Here is a 25417-nt window from a genome sequence, read left to right on the forward strand (position 1 = left end):
ATCTTTACCAGTTGTTGTTTTGGTTCATCCAACTGGGATCATCCAGTTTGTTGTATTAAATGTGTATTTTAAATGTGTTTTAATGTGTAAGCATGTTCAAATGGTAAAACGTTTCAGAAACAAACAAACTGACTACTTTACTTACTCTTATCAGTGTTCTTTTTTTGTCTTCAAAATAGAAATATGAAGCTCTCCATTTTCTTGCTGGTGGTGCTCTCTGTCACTGTGCTCTGTGTGGATTACGAACATGTTAAGAAGGTCAAAAATCAGCGTATCATCGAACCAGACACAAAAATGTCGTCTGTTTCTTCTAGCAGATCAGCACAAGAAAGTGTTGACGAACGTGTTGACAAACGTGTTGACAACTTTATAAACCAGCATATCATCAACACAGAAGCGTCATGTGATAAACTAATAGAAGACCGGAAGATCAAAGATGTTAATGGTAAAGATAAAAAAAAAAGAAACACCTTCATCTTTAGCACTTTTAAAAAGGTCAAAGATATTTGTAAAGAAGAACAACGTGTTTATAAAAATGACAATCTTTATAGAAGCTCTGAAGAGATGGAGCTTTTGCACTGCAAACTGCAAAATGACAAAAGAAAATACGAAGGCGTAAAGATAAAGAAGCATATTGAAATTGCATGTGTGGAAATCGGCCGTGGTCTTCAACCTGTACACTTGCAATGCTGCTGTTGATTTGAGAGCTGCTCTGTACTCACTGTGATCTTTCTATCATTGTTTCATGATGTTGCTTTGGATTTCTTCAGATTTGGAATTCTTAAGACTTTGTAAAGTTTGCATAAACAATAATGGGAATATTATTATTAAGGAAATATGGAAGAATTGTTTGTAAGTGAATGTGGAATAATACCACAATCACAAGAGTTATTGAAAGAACTTTTGACTTTCTTGTCTCACTTGCATAAGTAAACATTACATTCTGACATTTTTTTCTAACCGGCTGTTCATCCTGTTCTCTCAGATCACAGACATTGCTTGTCTTTCAGCATTCAATAAATAATCTACAAAAAAAACCAAGTTGCTGCTCCAGAGAATTTTTTTATACTTAAAGCAAAGCTCTTGTAAAACCACAAACACTCACTGGTTTTAAAATCATTGATGAAGAGAGGAGCTACAGATTTTGTCTTAGTGCTGAGGTCTGAGTTAGTGCTGGAGTTCATCTGGACTGCATTGGATTTCTATCTGCTCCATGTGTGGGAATAAGCAGAGACAACTAACAAAGAACTTTCAGCAGTAGGGCTGGGCGATATATCGAGCTTTTAAATATATCGATATATTTTTATACGAGATATGAGATGTGACAATATCGTTTACATCAATATTGTCTATTTTACATTATAATTATACTTGTGGAGCCACAATTTTGTCTCTCTTTCGTCCACTTTTGTCTTTGACAACAAAAAGAATAAATGGCTCTGTATTTGGTGCTTGTTTATGTGTTTCTATGCAAAAGCACCCTGTGATGTTAATGATAGGGGTGCAACAATACTCGTATTGATATTGAACCATTCGATACAGTGTTTTCGGTTCGGTATGCATATGTATCGAACAATTCAACATTTTTAATTTATTTTATCAACTTTTCTTCTGACGATGCTGTCTGTGTTGAGCACTCAGTGGATCTGTGTTCGACTACTCCGCCTAGGCTGCACTGTCGAGTGTAGATCCACTGAGCGCAGCGCAAGCTAGCAAGACTGAAGCTCAGCTCGTTGCAACATGGCAACTGCCTCACGCTACCCGAAATTGAACCTCCCCCACCGTCATTGAGATCTGGCATTTGGAACTATCTCGGTTTTCATGTGAAGCATGACCCAGATGGTAAGCGCATCATGGACAAAAGTAAAACAGTATGTCGGATGTGCCACGCAATGCTCAATTGGTGGGAACTAGTGCGTTAGCGCAGTTAGCGTGTTAACATTTTGACGCCGTCCAGCCCCACGCACGGGTCGATCCACGGTAACTCGTTAACGGAGATTTGCAGCGTTATGGCGTTAATGTCATTTTAACAAGGTTAACGCTGACAGCACTAGTGGGAACAGAACGAATATGACTGCACATTTACGCCGACATCATCCTAGTGCAAAGACAAGTGGAAGCAGACAAAAACAACAAGCACGCATGCTACAAACTTTACCTGAGTCATTTAGACAGCCGTTAGCACATGATTCTCCTTATGGGGACCTGATATGTTTAATATGCTGCTGAGAATATAGTCCAGAAGAAGCATATAGTATAGCTTTTATTTTGGAAAGAGCCATTTCTCTGTAATAAACTCTCTTTTTGCATTGAAAAAATATCGAACTGTGACACCAAAGTATCGAACCGAACCGTGAATTTTGTGTATCATTGCATCCCTAGTTAATGATGACCATGTCTCTCAATTTGAAATGACTCCAACAAAGTTACATTTTTGTTTTTAATATGCTTTTAATTCTATTAACAGACTCAGTTCTATTAACAGCTCTCTGATATACATTAGCATTATAATATTAGGGAGAAAACTGGCCGTCCCTGTTCAGTCATTAATAATAAATAACCTCTTAGTTCACTTGCCTCAGTTCTGCTGTGTTCACGACATCAGCGGAGCGGGAGGTGGCTTACTGGGCTTAAGCCCGGGTTGTTGTTTCAGAAGCCCGGGGTCTTTTGGAGTGTAATTTGTTTCATAGTTAGTTGCCTGACTGACAACTATATAAAACAAAAAACTACACACAATATTCGAAGCACATAGCGCACAGTCCTAAATTCCCCCTAATTTTGCTATGATCCGAGCTCAGGCACTAGCCGACTGAGCAGAGGCGGAGCCAGACATCTTATAGGGCTTTGGAGCGTGATGTCACGTGAGGGGGGGCCACGTCCCCTCCCGCCATGACAATAGGCCAAACAAAGCACAGGGAACCTCCAAAAGTTGATTCTGTTCATCTGGACGTAGCAATTTGTGGGAGAAACGTTTCGTCACTCATCCAAGTGACTTCTTCAGTCTCAGCTGACTGCAGGTTTCCTCAATCTTATAAACAGTACATTTGCATAATGACTGAAACCAGCCGACTGATCAACAGCCATGAGTACCATTCACAGAGAGTTGGGGAATGGCTGCAATCACAGTTAAAACCTTCGTAGAAAAATAAGTCCAGTATTACAGAATGAAATCAAATTATTGTGTTTGTTGGTGAGAAAACTTACAAACATACAGTACAGCACTTCAGAGTCACACTGCTAGCGATCGAAGATTTAAGTAAATTTGACAGCTGATCAAGACGCAGAACACAATGCGCTGTAAAAAAAAAAAAAAAAAAAAAAAGCATGTAAAATTGCAAAAACCAAACTGCGACACAGCGAGGCCGCGTTATAGCAAGGGACCACTGTATTATATATGCAGGACACCTTGAATTAGTTTTTTTTTAATTCAGCAGCAAGTCAATGCTGTCATGTAAAGTCTGAATTCAAACACAGGTTGGGGAAACCTGCACTGAGCTGACTGAAGATATCAAACATTTCCAGTAAGACATTTGACCAGGTCTTTTAAGACTTCCCATTAACCAAGCAGCATTCTCAAGCTGCTGCTGCACTGTTAAGAAAATCATAACTTAATCCTCATAGCACAGTCAGAAGAAAACAAACAAACATACAGTCATGTGGAAAAAAGTGTTTTCATAGAAATCTATAGCATACTCTGAAAAACTAAGAACACTCCAGGATTCAGTCATTTACCTTTTAGCAGCAATAGTGTCACCAAATTGTTTCTGTATGACTATCAGTGTTTCACAAGGATGTTTGGCTCACTCTTCTTTACATTGTTTCTTCACATCATTGAAGTTTCTGACATTTATTTATGTGTTTATATGTTGACAGCTGGTATGAGATTGCAACTTTACTACCAAACTTGCATCCATGCAGACTTTCTCTTTGCAACCCTTCCAACCAAGCCACACTTATTCAACCTTTTTCTAATTGTACTGTCATGGACTTTAATATTTAACATGCCAACTGAGGCCTGTAGAGTCTGACATATAATCTTGGATTTTTGAGCTTTTTCTGACCATTGCACAGTTTGACCTTGGCTTGAATTTTCTGGGACATGATTCCTGGGAAGATTATGATAATTGTGTTAACTGTCAAATATTATGCTTTCGTAAAGGTGCTCACACTTGCTGATAAACAGTTAATCAAGTGCAGTTCATTAGCAGCATCTGGCTGCTATTACAAATGAAGAAGATAATTATCTTCTTCATTTGTATTGAAGCATTAAAGTTGCTTTCTGAATTACAGGAGGCTGTCTGGTGTGAAGCAATAAACTGAGAACGTATCACCCTCTAGAGTCTACAGACAAAGCATCCAAATCACGTGATTGATTTAAGATGACATCAAACCCTCACTGAGTCTCGTTTCAGTTTGGGTCAGAAATGCGGATGCCAAACTACATACCAGTTTTGAAAATCACCTTTAGTGCAAGAAGAAACAGTAAAAACGGCATCTTCTAAGGAAAAATGTAAATAAAACACAACTTCAATTTCCTATTGGGGGGGAATGCAGCATGACAGCCAAAATTATATGACAGCATGTGGTATTTGCTATGGAAAGGGGTTCTTGGAGTGAATGCAAAATAAAGAACAGCAACACTGACAGCAAATTTTGAGATTTGAGAGATTTCTGGAATTTTTTGACTGTGTAGTCTAGCTTTGTGTGTGTGTGTACGTGTGTGTGTGTGTGTGTGTGTATGTTTGTTTATCAAAAACACAGTCAGAATGAAATAATAACTGTAAATTCTTATTTGTACTGTTGTTCTGAAAAGAATGAACTCAAACAAGGCAAAATAAGCAGTTTGTAAAAGTGAAATTAATGAAGGTAAACTCAAAAGTAACCAAAAACTGCCATTTATAACCTTAAATTACACAAAGATTGCATTATAACATATGCATTCATAGAAGTTTCTTCTGCTCTCAGAACAGATTCAGTTGTTCACAGTTTTGGCACACGGTGCATTACCAAGCTGCAAACACTCATAAGGTGCTGAGTTGTGGTCATGAAAAGAAGAAAGTGGTTAGCGAAAATTCTGTGATGCAGTGTCATCTGATGGTTGTGACAGCACGGCTTCACGGAAAGTCATGTATTGAATATTTTCTCATGCAGTTTTTTATTCTGTATATTTCATGTTCATTTACTTGACCAAGCCTCTGATGTGTAAATCAGATCCAACTGAATGTCATCAGAACATATTATATTATGAAATTTGTTTTCTTTTACTAATAAGTCGAGGTTGAGGATTTGGAGTAGCACTGAATATAGAAGTTTTCTATTTCTGATGATCAGTTTCAATGGTTGATTGTAAACTCACTTTACTAGTCCTCCTCCTTCATTATTCCATCCGGCAAATCAGCCCCGGAGCATGATCCTACCACCACCAGGCTTAACATCTGGTACAGTGTTCTCAGATTTCAAAGGATCACCTTTGATACATCAAACATACTGTTGTCATTGTGGCCATATAGCTCAGTCATAGTCTAGTCTGCCCAGAAAGCTGTCTTTCCAGAAGGGGTTGGGATCCTCAGTTCACAGTAATAACAAATTCCCACTGATCTAAGGGGGACTCTTTGGTCTTCTTCCAGTCCTTGGCCAAGTGGTAACATATCCAAACAACTTGTAATTACAAACGATTATTTGAACCGAATCTGTAAGTGTATAAAAATGGCTTAAAATGGTTTACAGTGAGTTCCTTGGACTTTCTGTTGTTCTAAATATTGGTCAATCCAACAAGTGCTTTCAAGCTGATCCTTTTTACGCTGCGAAGAGAAACTAACACTTGTAGTCGGCCATGATCACTAATGAGAAGTTAATAGGGCTTGTTGAGTTATGAGGTGCAGAACCTTCAGCACCTCACATGAAAAGAATTGACTGTGTGTATGCTTTTGGCACTGTGTGTATTTGAGAAAATCCAAAATAAATTCAAACTTGTTTTTGAAAGCTGTTTTATAAATTTCAGTGGTATATTATTCATGCAATAGGGAGGTGTCTTCTTCAACTACTGGGGCTGAAATAAGTTCATCTAGTTTAGAAACTTCCACTGAACAGTCTATTATAGTGTCAGAACTAAGCATATGCTTTTAAGAACTTAAACACTTTAAATGAGAATAATAGAAATTTTCCTTTATAGCTTCTACTCAAGTACAATCAATAAAGAAAACCACAGACTCTTTGATGTTTGTTTTGAAGGAAAAGTAATTTCCTGTAAATGTTTATCTGTGTGAGATTTTTCAGAAAACATCAATTTTTTTAAACGTGAGATACATGGCCTATTCTTTCCTTGTTCTACTTTTCTCATCATTAATCTGATTACTGTTTAAGACAAGATGGAAATATAATATTCTCATGTTAAAAAGATAGAAAAAAGATTTTATTACCCAGAAATCTAACTTTTCATGCCTGTGAGCATAAACATGAGCAGCAGCGCCCTCTGCAGTTTGTGTGTGGAAGTGCAAAAGCTTACAGCACCTGGTATTCCCAGGCGGTCTCCCATCCAAGTACTGACCAGGCCCGACCCTGCTTAGCTTCCGAGATCAGACGAGATCGGGCGTGTTCAGGGTGGTATGGCCGTAAGCGAGAGAAGAGCACAGAAACAGCCTTTTTAAACATGCTGTGATACCACCCTGAACACGCCCGATGTGTTCTAAGGTGCATTTAAAACCCAGGATGGCATGGAGCTACCTGCCAGAGAGCAGCAGGTAAGTGCATGGTCCCTCCTGCTAGCCCTCAATGTCTACGTGTATTTAAAATTGAGAGGTGGGCAATGACGCCAGGGGTGAGGTGTACACCCTGATGGTAACTTGGATTCCGTGCAGCGTGCCCACCCCCAAGATCCTATATGTATGTGTAATGAGAGTGTGAGTAATGTGAATGTCTAAGTTGTGGGATAAAATTGAGGCAGAGGCAGCCAGAAGGGGACAGAGGGGGGGGATGCCTCCTCTGCACCCTAGTGACACACCCCTACTCCAAGTCCCTGCATGTGTGGGTGGTTGTGGTGGAGCGGGAAGAGGGAGGCAGCTGGAGATGGGGAGGGAAGGAAGGGAGGGGCAAGTGACCCCTCCCTGGGGCCAGCTCCCCCGCTGACCCCAGTAGGCACCCCCATACTCTGCGACCCGCTAGGGAAAGGGGGCCCAGGCCCATCCGGGCTGGGGCCCAGTGCAGCAGCGCTGCCCGGCCGCACAGAGCCCGGGACAGTCCACCCAACCCCACCACAGAGAAAACTGCACCCACCCCACCATCCACTCATCTTCCAGACTACATAAGACAATAGACGCCCAGGCTGAGATCTTCCTCCACCTCTCCTGTATCTCCCCCTCCTGCAGAGAGTTCCTGAAGAGAGGAAAGCTCCTGCAAGATGTGACAACCTCCCTCACCAGTTGAAGAGTCCCCCAGGTGGCTCGACGCACCGGCGGCACCCTGCGCCCCCATACACCCACCCGCCCACAACGACCAGCAAATACATAAAAGATGGTAAAAGTGATTCCATCTTTGTGTCTCCTCCCATTGTTTCCCCAGTCTGTCTAGTTCCCCATATTCCCAGGACACCGCTGGACAACAAGTGGGTATTCCAAGACTGAGAGACAGCCAGAGTTGGCAAAAGATCAGACATTCTTAAGTAGAAGTAAAAATACTATTGTTCCAGTGAAAGTTAAAGTACTGATTCAACTTCATTACTCAGTTAAAGCAAAAAAGTACAGGCTCGAAGCGCTTACAGAGAAACGCATACAACAGAATGCTGTTCGCGGCAGTAACACACACTTGGAGGAGAGGCTCCAGCCGTCCATTCCAGCCCTATCCCTAACATTAACTCTAACCGTAACTTTAACCTTAACCCTATCAGGTCTTGTTTTACAAAGCGATTCATGATTAGAACAAAAAACACATTTACACATACCGATGATTTGTCACATAGCATCGTTACCTGTTGGGATGAGAACGTGTTGTTTCCAGTAGCGTGTCTAGAAAATTTTTGTTGGGGGGGCCAGGTAGGGGCACAGATTTGGAGAAGGGTGGCAGGGCCACACCCACCAGGCCTGAAGGTGCCTGTAAACAGGTGCTCTCAAAAACGCCGGCATCCACACACACACACACACACACACACACACACACACACACACACACACACACACCTGCAAGCAGGGAGAACGAGGGACAGCACACCAAAAACACACATGTCCATAACTGCTGGGTCGTTTAGACTCCTGAGCTGTGCACGAGGGGTCGAACACCCACTGGAAGGCCGGGCACTCGTTTTCAACCGTAATATACCTGATGTGCTCAGGTAACCTGTAGCGCCATGAAACCTCTGTCACACCAGGGCGCATAAAAAATGATGCTTTAAGAGACTGATGGGATCGGGCAGCAGGGAAAACATCCACAAAATGCTACTTTCAGTTTGACTCCCTAAGACTACCTAAACTAAGTAGAGTCATTACATGCTTGTTAAAAGCAAACTCTCATATAGTTTTTAACGTGCTTCTTTCATTACAATGACTAGATAAAGAATGTGGCCCTGTCTCTATTTAACACTGGCTACCCCAAAATGTTTCCAAACCTACAACCGTAACTTTCACTGAGAGATTTTTAGATACGGTTATTGAAGCTGTGGGATTAATTTTTTAAGTAACACGAGACGAGAGGCAGCAGCATACACACAGAGCATCAGTGATAGAAAGCTAGGCTAACATAGGGTAGCTACCTGTTCAAGGAGAAACATGCATAGGCCCATCTCAAGTGCCAGTGAAAATCTAAATGATTCAGGGAAGACTTTGGAGAAAGTGCTGTGGGGAGGGGTAGGGAACGTCTAAAACCTGCAGGGACGCCCTCGAGGCCTGGAGTTCCCTACCGCTGCCTTAGTGTGAAAGGAATGAAGCTGTAGCGCCTCCCAGTGGTTGAAAAGAGGTACACAAGAGGTTTTTGCAATCAGCTGGGACAAAGGTACATTATGAGAATAATATCTCTGACAAACCTCTACCTCAATTAAAAGATGCATTTTGATTTACATGAATGCACTTCATCTTCTCTGCAAAGGCTACACAACCTTCTTTGCCATTTGAGTGTGTCCAGTCTAGCTGAAACCAGCTCATTACTGATGGCATAAAAACGATCTGTGAGGTAACATTTTTACTGTCATTCATTCCTGTTGAAAACTTGTCACGTGTTTGCTTAGGTTCTTCTCAATAATCCTCCCGTATCCTGTGTAAAAACTACCCGAGCTTAAAGTATACAGACTGCCGGGAGGGGCGAGACGGTAGTTCCATGTGTCATTTTCTGTCTCTCTCTCTATGTCGAGTCTGCGTCTTAGTGTGATGGTTTCTTGTTCCTGTTTTATTGTGAAGGTCTGCGTCTCATGTGAGTGTGTTCAGTTTTACCTCTGTCTCATCTTGTTGATTATTCCCAGCTGTGTCCACCACCTGTGTGTAATTCCCCTGTGTTTCTCTGTGTATTTAAGTCGTGTCCTCTGTCATTGTAGTTGCTGGTCCGTCTGTGTATCCACCATGTCTCACCTGTGTGTTCTCCCTGCTGTCCATCTCCTCTGCTCGTTCTTGTCCAGGTTTGTGCTCTGTAGTTTAGTTGTTTCCAGTCTAGTTTAGTTCCTGCTCCATTTGCTGTTTGTCCATATTTATTTTTGTGTTCAATAAACCACCTTCACTTCTCCACTACTGCCTGCGATTGGATCCTCATTTATTATTTTCACACGGCTCTCCTTACCCGCCGTGACAGTACGGACCAGCCAGATATGGATCCAGCGGCAGTCACCCCACCTAGGGAGCTTCAGGAGGCCGTTATCGACTCTGCTTCTAAATTGATTTACCAACTGTTAGAGCATGAGGGAGAAGCGTCTCTTTACACTGTGGAAGCCAACCTACAACACCTTATTTCCAGTTACCCCTGGTTATTGGACTCACTGCATCTGCTCGTACAGAATTTTTGTTCTTCACGAGCTTCACCTACACCCCCCCCCCCCGCCGCTACCGCTCGCCTGCTCAGTGATATCATCAGTGACAAGTCAGGTGATAGAGGCTAATGCAAAATGGTGTTTCAGTGAGGCAGAATTTATTATGACAATACATTTTTTTTAAATACTCAGTATGAATTAAACAGGTTAAAGGTCAATGCTCTGTTGTAATATATGATATGATTGACAGCAGCCCAGCAATATCAGTAAAACGCAAATTAGCCACATGGTGCAATGTAAGGAGCTCTGTGATTGGTTAGGAAAGGACAGACTGGCCACCTGGATTTTTCTTCACTGCACATTGATCCATAGCTTTGCTCTGTAAAGGCTAACAAAGTGCTTTTGCTTTACAAAGACATTCAGCGTCGGTATTCACTCTTTTAAAATGCCACTGAACACTGGAGTGAAATGGAGCCCTGATCCTCAGAGTTTTATTGTTGCTAACATTTCTTATAGATAGCACAGATAGTGCCCCACTGCAGTAATCACTCATGTCTAGATATTCCTGTTAAAACGGAGTTTTTCCTCCCCACTGTAACATGGCAAACATAGCAAACGAATAATCCAGCTGAAGCTTCAGACAGCCGTCAGACAGTGAAACACTGCCATCTGCTGGACTCCAATAACAAAGACGCTGCTTTGACGGGTGAGGGAGTTTCAACAAGTCTGCAACGACTCAAGCATCAAACTACTAGGGGTGGGGGAAAAAATCGATACTGCGTAGTATCGCGATATTTTGTTTGCCAATAATGTATCGATACAGGGACAGCAGACATCGATATTTTGTTCCAAAAACTTCCAATCCACCAGATGGTGCGGTTGAGCTTTTTCTCTAGTGAGGTCAGCAGAGGTTAGGTCAGCACATGGGAAAATTGATCAAACAAAGATGGAGGAAGAAAAAGAGATCAGAAAAGCGCCATCTGCGTTTAAATCAAACGTCTGGACGTACTTTGGATTTTTTAACAAGGATGGAACAAATGAGATGGATATGATACACGGGATTTGCAAGGTGTGTCGTATGAAAATAAAGTACTCTGGGAATACTACGAACATGAGGGCCCATCTTACACGGCACCATCCAAATATAGCATTAACCGCGGACGGGAAAGCTAGCTCTGAATCAGCTCCACTGAAAAATCAACCCACGCTGGTCGCTCTTAGCTTAGCAAAGCTATCTCCCAATTCAGAGCGAGCTAAGAAAATAACACAATCTATCACGTACTTCATCTGCAAAGACCTGCGTCCTTACAACATTGTGGAAAACGAGGGCTTTTCTTACATGATCAAGACGCTGGAACCCAGGTATGTGATACCATCACGATGTTTTTTCGCCGACACAGCCGTACCCAATCTCTACATAGATGTGAAGCGTAAAGTTGAGGAAAGTTTGAGCACAGCAGAAAGGGTTGCATTAACTTGCGACGCATGGACCTCGCGGGCTGTGGATTCATATGTGACTATAACAGCTCATTATCTCACAGCGGACTGGCAACTGCTGTCTTACGTTCTCCAAACTCGAACATTACATGAAAGTCACACCGGAGCGAACATTGCAAATCTCCTGCAAAATGCAGCACAGGAATGGGGGATTGCCGACAAAAATCTTGTGGTTGTCACCGACAATGCTTCTAATATGACAATTGCCACTCAGCTAGCGGGATACCTGCATGTGAAGTGTTTCGCCCATACGCTCAATCTGGCATCACAACGAGCCTTAAACCTGCCTGCAGTAGCCAGGGTCTTGGGGAGAGTGCGGCGCATAACTGGGTTTTTCAATAGAAGCACAGTGGCAAACCACACTCTGGAGCAAAAACAGAAAATGTTACAGCTCCCGACTCACAAGCTCAAGACCGACGTCTGCACGAGATGGAACAGTGCTTATGACATGCTCCAGCGTTTCCTTGAACAACAACCTGCAATTTGTGCAGCGCTGCTGTCTCCCGAAGTCAGAAAGAGTAGCACATATCTTTACTCTAAATGAGACGGATATTGGGAACACTGAAGAAATTGTCCGGGCCTTGAAGTCAATGCAAGTCGCGACTACTGTGATGTCTGAGGAAAAGAATCCTACTCTGTCTCTCGTAGCACCGCTGCTAGCACAGCTGTTGCACGACACCCAAGACAACATTGGTGACACAGCACTGGTCAGAAACATCAAGCAAAGTATCAGTCAAGATCTTAAGAAGAGATATGCCAGCACAGTCGAGAGGAACACCCTCTACACAGCATCAGCTCTCGACCCACGCTTTAAAACCCTGCCATTCCTGTCACTGGAGGAAAGACAGGAAACCTATGCCAGAGTGGTTGCTGAGGCTATAACCCTTCAGGTAAGCAAACATTCTGGTGTTATAATTTAAATAACTTACAATATTAGTAGATCGGTGATATTTTTGTCATATTGGTAATATTCTATTTAACAATTAAATACATTAATTATAATTTGCTAACATATTACTGCATACTAAAAGATATGAAATATTTATTTTCTCCCTCTCTCTGTATGTGTGTGGGTTTTCTACAGGAAGAAAAGAGGCAGCAGCCCATCTGTGAGCCAGAAGCCCATGAACATCATGAGAAACCCGACGAGACTGAACAAAATCCCAGACCCCCTCTCATACCAGCCAAGATGAGGAAGTCTCGTGGGTTAACAGACTTGCTTGGTCAGACTTATGGTGATGTTGGAGCCCCACCAAAATCATTATCTGCCACAGCTGAGGAGGAGGTGAAAAGATACCAGGAGGTCACATCACTGGCACTCACAGAAGACCCACTAAGCTGGTGGAAATCCCATGAGGAAGTCTATCCTTTCCTGGCCACGCTGGCAAAAAGATATCTTTGTATCCCAGGTACTAGTGTCTCGGCTGAAAGAGTCTTCTCAACCGCTGGAGACATCGTCACAGCAAAACGGAGCACTCTGACTTCAGAGCATGTGGATCAGCTCCTTTTTCTGAGCAAGAATGCTGACATTGCTTCACTGTCCAAATGTGTTTAACTTTTTAGGGCAGCAACAAACAGGACAGTTTACTTATTTTAATTTAAGAAATGTTTTATTTTATTTAAATTTAAAAATTTTTTATTTAATGTAAAATTATATTTTATTATAAGCTATAATTGTACCAGATAGTTACGTTCAGTTAAGTTGGTTACTAGACTGTTATACAAACCGTTCACTTTGTCAGCAATAAAACTGACTGACATGAGAGAAAGACTGAGTGTGAGACTTTATTATTAAAATAAAATGAATAATGATAAAGTTTACCTTTATGGACAAAATCTGCAGTAGAAAAAACATGTGATAAATCACAAAATATTGTATTGCAATACCCATAATATTGCAAAAATATATTAAAAAAAAATCGCAATAATATCGTATCGTGAGTTAAGTATTGTGATAATATCGTATCGTGGGGTGTATGGTGATTCCCACCTCTACAAACTACAGAACTATTATAGCGGACATGGTGCTCTAATGACTGCTTCATTAACGCAGGTCAGAAAGGATCAAACATATCAATAAATTATAAAACACAAAACGTCTCTTATTGCCCAGGGCACAGGAAGTGAGTGACCACTTAAGTGTGTTCAACAGGAAGCTAAAAGTTGTTAGCTGTTAAAGTGTTCAAAAAACAGCAGGAGCTCGGTGTGAGGCCACAGTGGGCCAAAAAACACACACAAGGTGACCTCCAGCAAGGACAAAATGTATCTGGACGTCTCTGTGAGCATCTGTCTCACTGTGTAAGTGTAGCACAGTGTCTGTGTGTGCATGGCTGGGCAAGAGAAACAGCACAACTGAAAGCCAGCACAGACACAAACTACACCTTTCTTGGCTGCTGCCTGAAAGCACATTGTGCGCTGTCGATCTTGCGTGCTGTAACATAACATCTAATATTTGGTATCTACTGTTATCTACTGTTAGCTGTTTTATTGTGATGGTGCTATATTTATTATGTTGCTCTTTCTTGTTTGTTTTCTCTTCTGTTTTTTCTTATCTCCATACAGGTGATCCAGGTGTTTTGTTTGTTTTTCTTTTTTTCTTCCCCCCTTTCTCACCGTCTCTTCTCCCCTCTATTTTTTTTCTCCCCCTCTCTTTCTTTCATTCTTTCTCCCTGTCCTATCCCCCAGTCATGTCTGTCCCATCTGTAACAACCAAAAATCAAATCAAATAAATATATAATTATAATAAAGGTCAATCAAATGGCCCAAACACAAGACCGTGATGATCCAATTGGTAAAGTAAAGCCGCTTGGCATCTTTCTTGGCCTTCAGACAACAATTCTGATGGCTAAAGATCCAAACGGGACAGGCAAAAAAAAAAAAAAAAAGATGAGTCAGTGAAGCAAACTGATCAGCTGTCTTATTGTGTCTTTTGTGTGTTTGGTTTTGTGTATTCAATGAACCGAACACCGTCTTTACTGCACGAGGGTGTGACCATCCACATCCTTTCATCTGTCCACTGTCAGCCAATAATTTTATAAAAATCTGGCCAAGTCTTCCAAGTGTGCGTGCTTTTCCTTCTGACCAGATGCAGATTTCTGTACCATCACTTTATTGCCCTTATACTGTTCAGCACACAGTGTATGTGCGCTAAAACAGAAACTGTTTCACTGCTTCTTTGTAGTGGCAGGTTACAAAACATCATAAGATGCTGAGTGGCCATACAAGATGGAATTTGGTTAGCAACAACTCTCTGAGGCCTTTACTGTGAAACACAACGCTGTCTTATCCGGTTAACTTCAAGATTTAATGTGGGATTTTTTTGTAATCCAAGACATAATGCCAGGTCAACTCATGCTTTGAACCTAATCTGCTCCAGAGCAAATCATGTTCCAAATGTGAGATCAACAGGTAGAAAATCACCACCTACTAACCAGTAAGACCGAAAAAGAACAAAATAAATAAAATCCCCGATCCTGGAAGATCCCTCAGACCACTGTGTGCAGAGAGTAGGAGGGTGTAATGTCTTTGTCTTTCCATGATGAGCAACAATAATGAACATAGATTCTCTACAACAACTTTATTGTTTTGGAAGTATTAATATATTATCCCAAAACTTCTACATTTAACCTTTTAATCAGACCAGCAAAAATCTAGTATTGAATTTTAGCAGCAGTCATAAAAAATTATTTGCTAAAAGCATTTTTGCAGCTGAATATTTTAAATTACAGTTAACTTTACTTTTTGGCTGTTTTACCTGTAAGACATTAAAATAACATGCTAAGGTTTAATAGTCTATATGGAATACACTCTGAGGCCTGGGCAGTGTTGTGCTAATAAGAGAAGGTTTGTGTGTGCAGTGAAACAGTAATTTTTTGTATTTCACAATTTATTGATATGTTTGATCCTTTCTGACCTGCGTTAATGAAGCAGTCATTAGAGCACCATGTCCGCTACAATAGTTCTGTAGTTTGATGCTTGAGTCGTTGCAGACTTGTTGAAACTCCCTCACCCGTCAAAGCAGCGTCTTTGTTATTCGAGTCCAGCAGATGGCAGTGTTTCACTGTCATATGACGGCTGTCTGAAGCTTCAATATGATTGTTCGTTTAAATTAGATCGTTTTATACAATAGTTTGTGTTTGCTAGGTTTGCTATGCAACAGTGGGGAGGAAAAACTCCGTTTTAACAGGAATATCTAGACATGAGTGATTACTGCAGTGGGGCACTATCTGTGCTATCTATAAGAAATGTTAGCAACAATAAAACTCTGAGGATCAGGGCTCCATTTCACTCCAGTGTTCAGTGGCATTTTAAAAGAGTGAATACCGACGCTGAATGTCTTTGTAAAGCAAAAGCACTTTGTTAGCCTTTACAGAGCAAAGCTATGGATCAATGTGCAGTGAAGAAAAATCCAGGTGGCCAGTCTGTCCTTTCCTAACCAATCACAGAGCTCCTTACATTGTTGCGCTGGAGAATAACTAAATATAATATAAAGATGATATTGAAAATAATCTTTTGTAGAGTCACTACTTAGTGGGCAGAGGACAGTTATCACTTTGCTGGATGCTTTAAAGTCGCATGTTCTGTATTTGCAGATTAACAGGATATTAACAGATTAACAGCTTTCATTAGACTTCATATGATAATCAACAGTGAAGTGTTTCTCTTTCAGTGTTTATTCTTGCTCATTGAATGATCTCTGTTCAGATAATATGCTGCACTCATCTCATGTTTCTTTAAATACGGCATCACTTGTCCAGCTGTCAAACTCTGAAAGAGTTACAGTTTCACCACTGAGCACTTTGAATGGTTATTCTTTTATTTAAAAGCACTTATTCTAGCTGCATCATCAATACGACAAAAACTGTGACTTTAGCAAAAGTTTATCTAAAAATATTTAGGGGGAAATGTTCCTACACCCCTCATGTAAACGTTACACCTCCAAAAGGGAGAAATAATCAGAATAAGGCGTAATCATTGTCTTGATAATAATGACCATGAAAATGAAACTAGGCCTACCTTTAGTTCAGCACACTCAGTGTTGCATAAAGACATGCGAACATGCCATCATCCATTCTGGAGCCTACTTTTAAAAAGAGCGAGCTGTTTATTCTGGCTGAGTAGCAAACAGAACCAACCATGACAACCTAAACTGGGAAAACACTTGGAAACCTTGAACACTGGGAATATGGAGACACAGGGGGTAGGTGAACAGACACTCTGACAAAGGACAGAGGAAAACAGAGACAATATATATAAGACAAGAAGTAACACAGACACCCTTTTCGGTGACAAAAAAGAGAAAATATCCAGTGAAAGGCAGTTCTCTTGGAAAAACTGCCTTATTGATGTCAACGGTCAGAGAAAAATGTCTGATAGGAAGGCAACCGTAGCTCATACAACCATTTGTTGCAACCAAAGAATGCAGAAGAGCGTTTTGGTCAGCTAAGAACAGGAAATTGAAGCTACAGTTCTCAAAATTTGACATGAGAAGATTGGATAAATGTTGCCTGGTCTGATGAGTCTTGATTTCTGCTCTGACATGCAGATGGTCGGGTCAGAATTTGGCATAAATAGCATGAAAGGATGGATCCATGCTGCCTTATGTCAGCTGTGCAGACTAGTGGTGGTGGTGTCACTGTGGGGGGGAGGGGCGGTATTTTTTTTGCTGAAACGTTACATAGTGAGTGTGTGTGTGTGTGTGTGTGTGTGTGTGTGTGTGTGTGTGTGTGTGTGTGTGTGTGTGAGTGAGAGAGAGAGAGAGAGAAAGAGAGAGAGAGAACAACTTGAAACAAACTGCAGCAATAAGGGCAAACTAGTGCACAGTTATGTTTACGTGAGCGTTATTTTGTATGCATTTGTACAGTTCCATAACTGTGAGAATACATTGATAGCATTTAACTCTAGTAACAGGCATTTGTACCAGTAAGCATGAAAAAGTAGGGAAAAGAACTAGTATGTAAGCACTGACTAGTACTGTAAAGTATATGTGTATATAGGTCAATCGTGGCTCAAGAGTTCGCAGTTCATCCTGTAATTGGAAGGTTGCCAGATTGAGCCCCGCCTCCGACAGTCTCGGTCGTTGTGTCCCGGGGCAAGACACTTCACCCGTTGCCTACTGGTGGTGGTCAGAGGGCCCGGTGGCGCCAGTGTCCGGCAGCCTCGCCTCTGTCAGTGCGCCCCAGGGCAGCTGTGGCTACAATGTAGCTGCCATCACCAGTGTGTGAATGTGTGAATGACTGAATGTAGTGTAAAGCTCTTTGGGGTCCTTGGGGACTAAGTAAAGCGCTGTACAAGTACAGGCCATTTACTGTGCGTGTGTTTATGCTCAAGTGTATGAATAAATTAGTCAGTTTTAAACAGTTGCAATTTAAACAGTCGAAGAGTGGCACTATATTTATATATTTATAAAGAATTTCAAACAACAATTAATTGATGGTCAAAGCAGGTTTATTTAATTAATATCCAGATTTCCAATTAGTTCCGAATTCATTCAGCAGCAAATCACATCACCAGTCACTTCAAGGCTGTATGTATTATTGTAAGGTAGACCCTACAATAATACATACAGAGAACCCAACAATCATATGACCCCCTATGAGCAAGCACTTTGGCGACAGTGGGAAGGAAAAACTCCCTTTTTACAGGAAGAAACCTCCGGCAGAACCAGGCTCAGGTCGGGGCGGCCATCTGCTGCGACCGGTTGGGGTGAGAGACTGAAGACGTTTGTTGTAGGTCTGATTGAAGGACTGATGTGATGGTAAGTTGTCTGCTGCTCCGCTTTGAATATTGAGAGATTAGTTGATGGATTTCAAGCCAAATTGTGCCCAAGTTTAAGACCACATTCATTGCTTTTTTTTGTTGATGTTATTGTTTTGGGCTTTTTTTCCACAAGAATTTCTAGCTCCCCTAGAATTCTGGCCACCCAAACGATGATTGCTGCTGAGAGAACACAAGGTTTTGTCCCCCTGTACTATTCATGTCAGTGCAGGGGGTTCTCCTTGAGAGGCCAGGGTGGAAAAAGGGATGCTTCAGAACCTCCGAGGGTGTTATGCGCAGATTTGCATCCAAGGCCAACATTTCTTTGATTAGCCTTACAAATAATGTTTGGCCATTTTCCGGTCCTCGCCTAACTTTCAGCAGTTTTTCGAGGTCATCGAGACACTTAAGTTTTATATATCGAGTTTCCTTTGATCGATAATGTGTCTCGTATTGAAATTGTTCTTGGGTCTTAAATGTCCAGCGCTGTTTGTTGTAGTTATCCTCGATGAAGTAGCAGTCAGTGTACAAGCCAGACTCTAGGAGATGATCTGGTAGCTGACCCTGGGTTTCAATTATGAATTTTAAAACATCATAATCGTCTTCCCCAGGATAGAGAGGCACCCCTGTAGCAAGCTCCACAGCTACCAGCCCCAGAGACCACATGTCGATTGCTTCGTCGTATGGAATGCCAAGCATAACCTCAGGTGCACAATAACCAATTGTCCCCACACGGTCACCAGGAATCACTGCAGAAGCAGGACATGAGAGGCCAAAGTCTATGAGTTTGACTTTGACGGGAGACTCACTGTGGTTCAGCACCATGATGTTTCCAGGTTTGAGGTCAGCATGCACTATTCCCACAGAACCCAGGTGGAACAGAGCATTTGCGAGCTGATGCAAAATTGGCCTGAGTTCTCTCATTGGGAGACCTCGGTTATTCCGGTCCCCAATGTAGTCCCACAGGCTTTGGTCGAGCAATTCGAAATTCAAGCAAATGCGCTGTCCATCGAGGAAATAGTCGTTCCATTCCACAATGTTGCACCTGTCTGGATCCAAGCGTCGTAGCTGCTCCAGGATGAAAATTTCCAGTTTTGCCTGGAGCAGAATTTCAGGGTCGCTCTTGTTGACTTTAATAGCAACGGTTTTGTTGTTTTTTGTATCGCGACATCTGGTTACCAAACCAAAGCCTCCTTCTCCAAGGAAGGCCTCTACCACGTGGTGATCTCCTAAAATGGTCCCTTCCGTTATTTGAAGATCATCTTCAGAGGCAGATGGGTTGGCTGAGGTGTTGATGTCTCCTTTTTGAGGAAATTCAACTGAGTTTTGGAAACTGCAGCTGAATTTTTGCAATCCATGACTTTTCCAGCTTGAAGGCTGCTGAGAGAGCACAAGGAGTTCTCCCCCTGTACTATTCATGTCAGTGCAGGGGGTTCTCCTTGAGAGGCCAGGGTGGAAAAAGGGATGCTTCAGAACCTCTGAGGGTGTTATGCGCTGATTTGCATCCAAGGCCAACATTTCTTTGATTAGCCTTACAAATAATGTTTGGCCATTTTCCGGTCCTCGCCTAACTTTCAGCAGTTTTTCGAGGTCATCGAGACACTTAAGTTTTATCGATCGAGTTTCCTTGGATCGATAATCTGTCTCGTATTGAAATTGTTCTGGGGTCTTAAATGTCCAGCGCTGTTCCTTGTGGTTATCCTCGATGAAATAGCTGTCAGTGTACAAGCCAGACTCTAGGAGATGATCTGGTAGCTGACCCTGGGTTTCAATTATGAATTTCAAAACGTCATAATCGTCTTCCCCAGGATAGAGAGGCACCCCTGTAGCAAGCTCCACAGCTACCAGCCCTAGAGACCACATGTCAATTGCTTCATCATATGGAGTGCCAAGCATAATCTCAGGTGCACAATAACCAATTGTCCCCACACAGTCACCAGGAATCACTGCAGAGGTGTTACATGCGATGCCAAAGTCTATGAGTTTGACTCTGACTTGAGACTCACTGCGGTTCACAACCATGATGTTGACAGGTTTGAGGTCAGCATGCACTATTCCCACAGAACCCAGGTGGAATAGAGCATTTGCGAGCTGATGCAAAATTGGCCTGATTTCTCTCATTGGGAGACCTCGGTTATTCCGGTCCCCAATGTAGTCTGACAGGCTTTGGTCGAGGAGTTCAAAATTCAGGCAAATGCGCTCTCCATCGAGGAAATAGCCGTTCCATTCGACGATGTTGCACCTGTCTGGATCCAAGCGTCGTAGCTGCTCCAGGATGAAAATTTCCAGTTTTGCCTGGAGCAGAATTTCAGGGTCGCTCTTGTTGACTTTAACAGCAACAGTTTTGTTGTTTTTTGTATCGCGACATCTGGTTACAACACCAAAGCTTCCTTCTCCAAGAAAAGCCTCCACCATGTGGTGATCTCCCAAAATGGTCCCTTTAGATATTCCAAGCTCATCTGAGCCGAAGGATGGGTTGGCTGACATGGTGTAAAGTTTGCGCTGTGAATTGGTGAGAAACAAAACTGAACTTGTTTTGGTTTCTCTCGTAAATTGCTCTCAAATCTTCTCAAAAGGGTTTTAGTTGCTGCAGGTCAACGTCCGTTAAGCATAAAGTAACAGGTGAGCGCTCCTATTTATAGGTTTTCGGATCAAAGCAAAGTTATGACGTCAGAAAGGATCAAAGCAAAGTTACCACGTCACAAGCGATCGAAGCGATTCTAATATGTGCGCATGCGCACATATGAGAAGCGATCGAAGGGATTCTAATATGTGCGCATGCGCACACGTGCTTGCTTGTGTAATATTGTTCACACTAAACTTGACCCTAATCAATTTAATATCAGTCAATCAAAGAAAATGTTAGTTTTGGAAAATTGTAAAATGACATAACTGACAGTTAAAACATTTTTTGTTCATGTATTTGTATTTGTATTGTCTTCGGGGTTTTTTTTTGCATACCATGTCAAGCTTTTCTGTATATAGTCATGTCGTAGATTTCGGAGCAAACAAGAAATTGAATTGGATTTTAATATTGCAGTGCTTGGATTTCGGATTTGGTGCTTAAAACTTCTTGAAACTGTAACCGTATTTCATTCACCACAAAGAACTATCTGAATAGTTTTCTTATCAGATAGAGAAATAAAACGAGTCGCAAAGTCTAAAAGCAACATTTGTCTGCCTGGGCTGTACCTCTGCACGTTAGTCTGTTTCAGTGTGTGACCCCCCACCCCCTCCCTGATCAGTCGGGGGTGAGTGCGCTAATGTGCCTGGAGGCCGTTTTAATGAGTGTTTGCTGGAAAACGAAAAATACAAGAAGGATTTGTACGTTTTCACAACGGGGGAGTTTGCGTAAGTACTAGTAAATAATTTTCTCGAGTGTGTACGTTACACATGTTATTTGTTTAAAATTGGTATTATTTTGCTAGCTAGCAAACTCGCGGGACAAAGGATTGAAGTGCACTCAGTGCGATACAATACGGTGGCGCTATTCTAACAGTTAGTTATTGCAGGGTAACTTGTAGAATATGCTGTGAATTGAACCAAGATTACACAGCAGTAGCAGTAATACGAGTTACTTCCCTCAAGTGAAAGCGTTAAACGTTAGCCCGATGCTTAACTAGCCAACGTCAGGCTTTCTGATTGAAGGCTAAAAGCGACGTTGTCACCAAGTAAACAGAATATTGATGATATTTTTGTGTATCGCTGCAGCCTTTTCAAGTATTAACCTGGTGTCTTTGGGAACAGCTTAGGGGGAAATGACGGTAATATGACTGAACCATATGGGAAGAAAGAATAGGCACTTTTTTGTGCTAGCGAAGTTTCCTCGCTTTCATTCAAAATCTGTTTATCATTAAACAATTGAAACATAATGGCTTCGAGCTGACATTGAGGCCTGTGGGGCACTATCAGCCACTGAGACAGTAGACAAGTGACTATTTCACACTTTAAGGCTGCCTGTTTATTTAAGGGAGATGAACAGTACATTCTAACTGTACATAATAATATCAATGATGATAGATTAAATAAATGGGTTTTTGAAAGACGCTTGTGCATTTTTAAAGTCTAAAGTGTTGAATTGATCTGAGTATGTCATGTGTTCAAAGCCTCTCCCAGTCAGTGCTGTTCTCTATGCCTGTCTTACTCTACATGATGTTATTAGCACAAACACTTTAAAGGTGATAATTAGGTCTACAACAATAACACAGACTGCAATGTAGTTAAGCGTCTTACAGTTAGTTTTGAATGAATGAACTTAAAAAACAACACAAGCAAAGATCTGTCTCCTCCTGTTTTTTGTGTCACATAAGAAAGAAGCATCAATATCTGATGAGAAGACTTATTAATTTGGCCTTTCACGTGGTCTTACTCAGGTGATGCGAAGTGAAATATGCATCCTTTTTATGGTAATGTGCTGGAAAATGTTGAAAATGGACATTAAACGTGCTTACAAAGTGCTTGAATTTGACCCTGAAAGGTGTATGAAGCCAGAAAAAGTCACACTTGGAGTAAAAACCTCTCATAGCAAGTTAATCATATTCAATTGATTTGATGCTTTCAGCACAAAATTTAGCCACACAGTCAGGACAGCGTCTGATTTACCTTCATCGGTAAACGTGTTTATGCAGTACATAGTAACAGTGTGGCTGAGTCCTCTGGTTCAAATCAGTTCCAGTACATTTGGAGATGTAAGTCTTAACCTTTCACATGCATCGGGAAGGAAAAAAACATTTAATCTGCACAGTACTGCCGAAGTGCAGCGATACATTGTGAAGTGCACATTTGCATTTCTCATACAGTACCGATCAAAAGTCTTGAACCACCCCCTTATTTTTTCGTGTTTTGCCAGGTCAGTCTGTGTTAACGGTGTTATTAACTGCATTCTTCAACTAAAGAAGTGAGAACAAATGATGTGGGGTTTTGTTTTTTTGCAATAGGCTGCAAGTAAATGTGTACAGATACAATTTAAAATTGGTTCTTTGTTAAGTTTTCTGGTCCTTTCCGTGACTTAGGTGTCTGTTTATGTTTGAATGTTTCAGAGATTAGTGTGAAGGGTCTTAACAGACAAAAAGTGGTCAAATACAAGCCCTGGATTAAAAATCAGAAACACTTTAAAAAGCCTGGAGAGCTATTCCTTAATACCACGTTAAAGATTACAGGGAAGTCCGGATCCCTGGAAGCAAATGAGGGATGGCTCAAGACTTTTGCACAGTGCTGTACATGTCATGTTCCCTGTTTTATAGCTCAGCTCAAACTGACACGTTCTCACTAACTGCTTCTCATTTTCTCCACAGTAAACTTTGACCACTTCCAGATACTGCGGGCCATCGGGAAAGGAAGCTTTGGAAAGGTAATGCAGCCTCCATTTTTCACGCCACTTGTATATTGTTTGCCCTTAATTACCCACCACGGTCGTCATCTCTAAAGAATCAGTGCAAGCGAAGCGAAATGTGCTGGGATTACACTTTAGTTCTCGTGTGCTGCTGTTATTTAATAACAGTTATAAATGCAGCTGATGTAATTATTTCTATAAAGTCAGTTAGAGGAGAGCCGATTTCTATTTCATCTCACTCAATCTAGGTGGGAATTTTGACCCCACGTCTCAATTTAATTACACAGCAGCAAAATTCTGCGGCTCTATTTGTCATTGGGCTGAAGGCAGGAGGAGAACTTAGTGCTCCTGCTGTTTTTTGAACACTTTAACAGCTAACAACTTTTAGCTTCCTGTTGAACACACTTCAGTGGGGGAGGTGTTATTATTAGTGGTAAATGATTTGTGTATTTGTTGGATGCACCTCAGAGTAGGGCTGGGCGATATGACCCAAAATTCATATCTCGATGTTTTTTAGCTGGATGGCGATATAAGATATATATCTCGATTTTTTTTTTTTTAAAGTTTTAAGTTTTAAGTTAAGAACAAAAAGAGAGTTCTAGTCACACTGTGTCCCAGATGTCACATGGGCACTTTTATTTACATACAGCATAGATGTACATGAAGAAATTACTCAAAAATAAATTATCAGCATTTATTAAATAATCATGGTCCATAAATAAAAGAAAACAATGTTGTTTTTGTGCATAACAAAAAGCTCACAATTGTGCAGTCAAAATGTAAACTAATAGACGCTGAGCGTAATAACAAAGAGACAGATTTCACAGCTGCACCACGTCTCTGAACAGGTGCCATTTGTGGTCCTTATACACACACAGTACGGTAATATTACGTTGAAGCACAGTACCTATCACTCCGCGAGGCTCCTCCTCGGTAGCCGTAATCCTCCGACAATCCATCAAGTGGTGCAGCTCCGTAGCTTAGCAAAGTCATATTAAAACATTTTTGACAGATTGCTGAGCGCCGTGTTCCACATAAAATCGGTTCGCGGTCAGTAAGCACAACCAGAATTCATACATAAGGCGCACTGTCGATTTTTGAGAAAATGAAAGGATTTTAGGCCGTGCAGCCCCTCCGGGCTGCATGTCGTTAGCGCGGTTAGCTCGTTAGCGCGGTTAGCTCGCTAACACGTTGACACCGTCCAGCCCCACGCACGGGGCGATCCGCAGTAACTCGCTAACGGAGATTTTCCTCTTTCATCTTGTCATTGCCTGCAGGTGAAGCTATGGGGGAGGGGGAGTTGTGTTCAGTGAAGGAGAGGCGAGGCCGAGTAACGTTGCGTAGAGACAAAAGTGGACGAAAGAGAGGCAAATCTGCGGCTCCACAAGTATAATTATAACGTAACATAGACTATATCGATATAAACGATCTTATATCTTGTATGAAAATATATCGATATTTTTAAAAAACTCGATATATCGCCCAGCTCTACCTCAGAGCAACAGGAAACATGACACGACACGCTCCAGTAACCTGCAGTCTTTACAGTGAGGACACACAAACATTAACCCTCTGCTCCTTACAGAAACTCTCTAAATCCTGTAAGTTTCTTGACTGCCACTTGGAAAGTTGAAACTTCAGCTCCCTCCACAGATTTTCTACAGTACTGATGTCTGGAGACTGACTAGACCACTCCGTGATCTTATAGCACTTCTCCATTAGTACATACTCAGATCAGCTTGCTGTGACTCATTTTCTATTACAATCAAGTACCACCTAATGTGCGTGGGGTCATTACAGCAAAGCGGCCCGATGTCCATGTTGTCATTTATGAGCAACACGAATGCCACAACAAAGGAAGACGTCGCAGCGATGATGTATCTGTGGCTTTT

General features: G+C 41.6%; 1 long non-coding RNA gene and 1 other non-coding gene across 2 annotated transcripts in view; both read right to left on the reverse strand.

Moving 5' to 3' along the window:
• Positions 1-8753, reverse strand: part of LOC143415158 (uncharacterized) — a 28190-nt gene extending 19437 nt beyond the window's left edge. Inside the window, exon 1 of the long non-coding RNA XR_013095784.1 lies at positions 7964-8753. This is a non-coding gene — a long non-coding RNA (uncharacterized LOC143415158). The remainder of the gene's footprint in view (positions 1-7963) is intronic.
• LOC112430472 (5S ribosomal RNA) lies at positions 6499-6617 on the reverse strand. Its single transcript, XR_003022074.2, has one exon. It is a non-coding gene; the product is annotated as a 5S ribosomal RNA (ribosomal RNA).
• Positions 8754-25417: the final 16664 nt, after the last annotated feature.

This window comes from Maylandia zebra, linkage group LG23 (genome assembly GCF_041146795.1).
Source record: "Maylandia zebra isolate NMK-2024a linkage group LG23, Mzebra_GT3a, whole genome shotgun sequence".
NCBI classification, from domain to species: domain Eukaryota; kingdom Metazoa; phylum Chordata; class Actinopteri; order Cichliformes; family Cichlidae; genus Maylandia; species Maylandia zebra.